Source organism: Pteropus alecto, unplaced genomic scaffold, assembly GCF_000325575.1.
Source record: "Pteropus alecto unplaced genomic scaffold, ASM32557v1 scaffold259, whole genome shotgun sequence".
NCBI lineage: Eukaryota > Metazoa > Chordata > Mammalia > Chiroptera > Pteropodidae > Pteropus > Pteropus alecto.
In genome coordinates, this window is record NW_006442492.1 from 553,594 (window position 1) to 559,760 (window position 6,167).

Sequence of the window (6,167 nt, forward strand, 5' to 3'; positions counted from 1 at the left end):
GGAACTGAAAAACAAGATACCAAACCATGAGAAGGCCAATCAAGGGAAGTATTTTTCCCGAGGTGGCTGAGGGTTCTGGAGGAAGCTGGAGTTGAAGCAAGTTTTTCTGGGAAAAAAAAAAATGACCCTGGGAAGGGAGTTTGAGACTCCTGGCTCCCCCTCAAGGGCACACTCTGCCACCTAACACTCACGAGACAGGTTTCTCTCTTTAACACCTGGAGACCTTGCCTGAACATCTAACCATGAATGTAGTGGACGTGTGTGGTTACTCATCTAGCTCTCGTGTCCCACTCTGCTTCCGAATAATGTCATCATCCCACAGCCACATGGTTGTGTGAACGCGATCCCTCCCTCCTGCTCTTGGCCTTATACTCTGGCCCCAGCACTTGACTCTCCCGTGGGCAGATGGCTCAAACGAGGCCAATTAGAAACAAGGGGACATTATCAGAGCCTTTCAGGAAGGAGGATTCCCATCTTCTGGAAGACCACAGAAACAACGAGCAGTGGATCTTTCCTTCCTTTGGTCAGAGAAAGATAAGCATGTGCGGAATGGCACCCCTGCAAGTACTAATGCTACCATGAGGGGAACCAGCCTGAGAATGAGACCTAGACACAGAGGTGAGCAGAGAGGAAAGAACCATCTAGAAATGGAGTGTGTGTGGGAGTGGGGAACTTGAAGCTATTATGAAATGCTGGATCAAATTGTGCCTGAAGTGTATACCGCCTCTGGAATTATCAATTATATAAACCTGATAGCAACTGAAAACTTCTGATAAAATGGGCAATATTTTTTTCTTTAGATAAACTAATATTTCACCTCAGCTGAAACTTTACTCCAGTATATTTATGTTAAGAATAGAGAATAGTCTACGGCCATGCCACCCTGAACATGCTCAATCTCATCTGATCTTGGAAGCTAAACAGGGTCGGCCCTGGTTAGTACTTGGATGGGAGACCACCTGGAATACCAGGTGCTGTTGGTGTTAAAAAAAGAAAATAAAAAGAAGAAGAAGAAGAATAGAGAATATGCTCTACAGATTTGGAGATGTTTTAGATGCTGACTAGGCCCACGGCGAGTTCAAGGGCCTCCAACCCTCTGTGCCATCCCAGGTTGTCCCCAGCCAACACCTTCTCTACTGTGCCTCCTTGCCTTGCTGGTACCCAAACTTACTCATTGAGATCATCAGCAGCTCTAGGGTGGTACACAGAAACATTAAAAATAGATCCCCCACTTATCTGAGACCCTCTCCTTCTGGCCTACTCAAAAAGATAAGGAAAGGGTGGGGGTTCGAGAGAGCTACATGAGCATCGATTCAAAGTCTGTCTAAAAACCTGTTCCTATATGAGGGTCTTTGGTATAGACAGGATATTTTCTAATTCTGTCAAATTCCTATTCATCTATTATACCTCCACTTTGAAAGTCATTTCTTCAGAGAAGCCTTCCTAATACCCCTCCCCTGGCCCCAACTCAACTCTCTAATATGTGCAGTATCCCTTGTTAGCATTTTCCAAAGATAACACATTACTACTATAACTCTTTAATATCTGTCTCCCCCCCCATGAGGATGCACCCCGCACAGCTACCTGTGTTATGTCCAGTCACAGCTGTCCCTCTCACATTGAACATGATCAATAAGTAGTAATGAAAGGAGCCACATGTGACCCAAGAATAGCTTAGATGTAACTACTTATTGTTTACAAAGTTTATTCTTCATTAACCACGTTCTGGGTCCTTTAGCAATATTCGAGAATCTTATAGGCATAGGGCTTTTCTTTACAATAACTATTGTTTTAGATACATGGAAGATATGGGTTTGAAGACAAATTAAGAGCCATTCAGCTTGTCTAATACCTAAAATCACCTTAAATCCAGAACACTGGCAAGCTCTGCCATTTCCAGTTGATTCCATTAGATATATATTCGTAGAAAATGTTCGGATATGATCATTTTGTGTTGTCACTTTTCTTTGCTTAAATGTGTTCCTAAAAGAATGCAAGTGGTAAAACAACAACAAAGACCTTATCCCTACATTTCTTATCACAAGCTGTCTGTCTACATGACAGGTATTTTAAAGTCACATTTTTAAAGTGCTGATTCCTAAGCATTTTCATATGGATGCACTTGGCCCGCCTCCTTCCAACAACACCATTATTCAGATTTAAGATAATATATTCAAGACAAAAAGGGGAGCATAATTAATATTCGGTGTTATCTTATACATTCATAATTGCCTGAAATTATGTTTAGATGGCTATATATATGTGTATATATATATATGCGCATACATATATGTGCATATACATATATGCTTCCTAAACTTTTTTCAGTTTGGGATGTGTGCCAGCAACAGCTACCATCTTACTAAGTGTTGGATATGTGCCAAGTAATGTGTATACCTTTCTGCACTTAACCCTCACGTATTTATTAGTCAGGGTTCTCCAGCAAAGCAGAACTAATAAGATACATAGATGTATAGATAAGAGATTTATATAGGAATTAGCTCATGCGATTATGGAGGCTGAGAAGACTCACAACCTGCAGAACTGGTGGTATAGCTGAGAGCACTGATTTCCTAGGGCAGGTGGAATCGATCACCTCAGCTCAAGCAAAAAGAGCAAATTCGAACCTTCCTCTCCTTTTTTGTTCTGTTCAGGTCTTCAACAGATTGGATGATGGCTACCTGCAAAGAGGAAGGTGATCTTTTACTCAGTCTACCAACTCAGATGCTAATCTCTTCTAGAAATGCCCTCACAGACACATCCAGAAAGAATGTTTTACAAGCTACCTGGGCATCCTTTAGCTTGGAAGATACCTAAAATTAACCATCACAACCTTACAAGAATCTTCTGAGTCAGATATTGATGACCTCATTTTACAGAGGGGCAAGCTATTGATTTGAAAAACCAAGTAAGTTGCCCAAGGTCACACAGCTAGTAAACGGGTAGGCATGGAAGCCGGTATTTTGTTGTTTTGTTAATTTTTCAATTACAATCAACATTCAATATTGTGTTAGTTTCAGGTATACAGCATAGTTGTTAGACATTTATATAACTTATATAACTTATCAAGTGGTCACCCCGATAAGTCTAGTACCCCCTGACACCACACACAGTTATGCGAGCTGGTGTTCTTAACCACCGTATCAGCTGCTGGGGAAGGACAGTCAGCTCTCATTCAGCAGATCCTGGTATAATCAGAACAAAACTTCTCATCCATTTTTTTTCTTTTCTGTTCTATTGTCTTTGTGCTACTTTTAAAAGGTTAAATCAGCATTTTGCAACCATCTTAACAAGACTGGCTCAAGCTGAAATCCTCGACGGATAATAACCCAGGGGAAATTTTTGATTAGGTACAGGATATCTATCTACCCATGGATTATATATAACAGAAAGGCAGAAAATGGTAATTATACAGTGGAGAAATCAGACAGCACTTCCAACTGGGTGTCAAAAGTGAACATCTCCAGTGAGGGATGATTGGACACTGGGGGCCTCCAGATGTAATTCACTGAGAAGAATAGAACATCACCTCTGCAGTGTTGTGGCCAGGAGTGTGTAAGTGGAATTGAGTCACCAGAAAACATTAGGCAAACACAAGATAAGAAATGTTCTATTCCAGGGTTTCTTTTTGAGGCGATGAAAACATTCTGGAATAGTGGTGATGGTTGCACAACTTTGTGACTACACTAAAACCCACTGAATTGTACACTTCGAAAAGGCAGATTTTATGGTATGTGAATTATATCTCAGTAAAGCTGTTATTTAAAAAGCAATACAAAAACAACAAACAGGGAAGAAAAAACCAGAGAACTAACAGGAACGCTAACTACAAGAGGAGATGGAAATGTTTGTAAATAAAACAGTCTTCCAAATACATGGCCAAGAAAACATCTTGCTGAAAAGCAGGAGGAAGTTTGAGGTGGTGACTGGCTGGCGTTTTCAGTGGATCTAGTCCTGGCTTTACTAATTGCTTAATCTTTCTGAACTGAATTTTCTCATCTGTTAAAAGATGGATAATATCTACTTCCCAGGGATGGTAGGAGAGTTCATGAGGTCACATATACACAGGCTTTGACACCCTCTAAGGGGGCAAATTTTCTCCTTCAAGAGGGAATCACACGAAGCATATTGAGCTTCTATTTGGAAACATAAACATGTTCTATATGTTCTATGTACATGGTGGGAAAACAGGGCCAATGCTCTAGAAGCTACAGACTGCCAATCTGACATCACTTTTCTCTGCATCAGTAAATATTCATCGAGTATCCACGAAACAAAGGGTGCCACAGACACGTCGCTCTCATTTATTAAAAAGTGGGAAATAAATCTACAGCTGCTCAGGAATAACTTGAGAAGATCTGTGACAAGTCCTTAAACTCTATATGGTGAATTTGTCATTGAAAGACATAACACCGATTCTGACATATCGACCGTAAAAAAAAAGAGATCTCATAAAGAATCTCAAATATGAACGGGTGGCAAAAAATCCCTCTCAGGTTAAGCTGGGTGCATGCTACAGAACTACATTAAATAGATAAGCATCAGAGCAAATGAAAAAAACAGCTCATCTCTAGCTTTAACACAGGAGCTTCACTAAAAAACTGAGTGCGACCCAAAAAATTTGAAAGACGTTTATTCGTAGATATATTTATTTGTAAAGATATACATGGAAATATATATGTTCATTGCAGCATTATTCATGGAGGACAAGACATGGAAACAACTGAAGTGTCCTTCGATGGATGATTAGATAAAGAAGGTGTAGTCCATGTATACAGTGGAATACTGCTCAGCCATAAGATGAAATATGGTCATTTGAGACGACATGGATGGAGCTTGAAAATATCACGCTAAGCAAAATAAGTCAGATGGAAAAAGACAAGAACCATATGCTTTCGCTCATATGTGGGATACACAACAAAGCAACAAATGAATAAACCAAACGAAAACTTATAGGTACAGACAGCAGAATGGTGTGGTTACCAGGGGGAAAGGGGTCTGGGAGGAGGATGAAGAGGTAAAAGGGGTCAAATATATGGTGACAGGAGACTCGACTTTGGGCAGTAAGCACACGATGCAACCTACAGGTGCTCTATTGCGGAATTGTACCTTGCAACTTATATAAACTTGTTAACCCAATAAATTTAATACAATTTTTAAAAATCGAGTGCAGGAAGGAGAACTCATGGCATGAGAACTAAAGGAATTGAATGCTGCTACGTGGCCTTCACATTCTATGGAAGACCTGCTCCAGCTCCCCCCCCTCTTTTCTGAAAGGTTTTAAAAGTATCCCTCAGGAGGCAAGGCAAGTAACAGCCGCTTCTAGAATTCTCCTTCCAAAATGATCTGCTTTGCTCACAAGCTCTTGGCTCTAAGGAGGGCCCAGGCTTTGAGTCCAAATGTTTGACAAGGTGTGGGAGACCTCACCCTGTGTGGGCAGGCTCTTCCTGCAGCTATGACCCATGCTGGATCTCAGAACTCCTACCTCTAATTGAAATAAGCTCTTGAAGAGCCTTGGATGGCACTCAAGCTTGTCAAAGAAGAAATTAGTCTCCATCTCGGATTGGTGAAATATGAAATCTGGGACAATCAAAAACTCTAAAACTCCATAGTAGAGACAGACACTCTTGTGAATTTCCTAAAATGAATTTCCTACTTCAGGGAAGCAGGAAATAACTAACCGATGATTTGGAAATGTCAGGATGACAAAAAAGAAACACAAAAGCATATAGTATGTGAAGAATTATATATTTCAGAGTAAATTAGAATGAGCAAAACTGAATCCCTTTAAATAAGAAAAATTTATCCATGGCATAACGCCATGCCCAAAGCTGCATTTAAATACTTAAGTGAGCAATCTGTCAAATTATGTCCAGTGCTATAACATTCATTAATTTTGAAAGAAAAACTTACTACTCCTCACATGCTAAAAATACCCCCTGACATAAACACGGACAATCCCAATTCAATGATTATTTGTGGTTTAACAACCAAGACTATAACTGTAAAGCTAGGTGAAACAAAAGGATCGAATATAGTGTGATTTCCTGGAAATCCTACAATGCGATTTCACTTTGAACTTGCAAGCAAATATCCAGGCATGATCTACATGAAACTGGGTGGCGTTTTGTTCTAGGATGATGGGCCCCAATTAAAAATAATGAGGC

General features: G+C 40.2%; 1 pseudogene; it reads left to right on the plus strand.

Annotated features, from left to right (window-relative positions):
- The first annotated feature begins 865 nt into the window (after positions 1-865).
- On the plus strand, positions 866-983 carry LOC112471389 (annotated as a pseudogene).
- The last annotated feature ends 5,184 nt before the right edge of the window (positions 984-6,167 follow it).